The 1,657-nt window shown below is 46.2% G+C and overlaps 1 pseudogene; it reads left to right on the top strand.

Moving 5' to 3' along the window:
* Positions 1–613: 613 nt before the first annotated feature.
* LOC124246021 (DNA polymerase epsilon subunit 3-like) lies at positions 614–1,056 on the top strand (annotated as a pseudogene).
* Positions 1,057–1,657: the final 601 nt, after the last annotated feature.

The following is a 1,657-nucleotide window of genomic DNA, read 5'->3' as shown; positions in this document are numbered from 1 at the left end:
AATTTTAAATCTTTTAAATTATAGTCTTCCTCACTTTAGAGACCTTAGCACTATATTTTGTCAACAAAAATCAAATATTTTACTTTCTTTTATTATGCTTTTTCATTATAAAATTAATATCAAGCTACAGAAAATTTTGAAAATAAAATGCACGGATGAATTACTTATCAATTGCTGTACAACAAATTACACCAAAATTTAAGAGCTTAAAATAGCACAAGTGAACATTTTATCACACACAGTTTCTGTGAGTCAGGCATTTAAGAGTGACTTAGAGCGAGACATACTTAATTTGAGGGGAACGCTCCAGACTTCTTGGTGGCATGGAGCGGAGAAACGAGCTCCCGAACGGACGCCAGGTGCCCCTGGGGTCAGACGGAAGCCCTGGTGGGCCAAAACCATAGCAGCGCGTGAAGTTCTGACGCACAGGCAACTTGAGGCAGAGGCGGGACTCGGGGAGGAAGGAAGGTATGGTGCGCGGGGCACTGTGGGACACAGAGTGGGCAACGTGGGATGGGACGGAAGGTTTGTTGGGTCAGACCGTGGCGACGCCGGCTGCTGTAGCAGCCTGAGGAGGAGGCCTGGGGTGGAGGCGCGGGCCCCCACGACGGCAATGACAGAGAGCCCTGAGGACCTAAATTTCCCCAACGCTGTCATCACCAGAATCATCAAGGAGGCGCTCCTGGACGGAGTCAACATCTCCAAGGAGTCCCGGAGCGCCATTTCCCGCGCTGCCAGCGTCTTCATGCTGTCAGCCACGTACTGGGCCAACAACTTCGTGATGAAAGGGAAACGCAAGCCACTGAATGCCAGCGATGTGCTCTCTGCCATGGAGGAGATGGAGTTCCAGCGGTTCATCACCCTGTTAAAAGAAGCTCTGGAAGCATATAAGAGGGAGAAGAAAGGCAAGAAGGAAGCTTCAGAGCAAAAGAAGAGGGACAAAGGCAAAAAAAAACAGATTCAGAAGAGCCAGACAAGAGCAGAGATGAGGACACTGATGAAGACGAGGAAAGGCTGGAAGAAGAACAGAATGAAGACGAGGAAGTGGACAACTGAATAGGGTGGGGAGACTCTGGCACTTTGGAAGGTACCACTCTGAAACATGGTATGTGTTCGTGTGAAGCTTTCCCCTGCTGGGCAGGGTAGTCTTAGGCAGAAGAGCCTGAGAAGATCAAAATAGAAACTGACTAAAATGATCAAAACCAGCGCTTTCCACACTCAGAGCATCTGAGTAGCAGAATCCTGTTGCTTAACCATCCTGAAGGTTACTTTTTAGCATGATGGACTCTGAACGACTAATATAATTAGTCAATTTGATCTCTCTTCTTTACATACATATACATATGGTTAGACAGTTTTTGATCCTCAGTGCCCTTCTACCCCTCTAGAAATTCCTTCCCCCCCAAAAGTAATAACTCTGTGCTGCCAGCTGTGTTCCAGATCACAGAGGCAGTCAAGGCTCAGGAAAAATTGGGGCTTTGATCATGGTCAGCCTGTTTGATCATACAGTGTTTGGAAATACCAGGTTATTACAAGTGGTCAAAATGTTAGCTTTAGGAAACTACTAAAAGAACAATGAAATCTGTTCTGTTGTCTCTTCACTTGACAGTAACATTAATTGAATTTTGGTTTCCACAGATCTGCTTGGCTTGGACCC

Source organism: Equus quagga, chromosome 10 (assembly GCF_021613505.1).
Source record: "Equus quagga isolate Etosha38 chromosome 10, UCLA_HA_Equagga_1.0, whole genome shotgun sequence".
NCBI lineage: Eukaryota > Metazoa > Chordata > Mammalia > Perissodactyla > Equidae > Equus > Equus quagga.
Note: the sequence above shows the minus strand (reverse complement) of the source record. Positions and strands in the feature narration are given on the sequence as shown.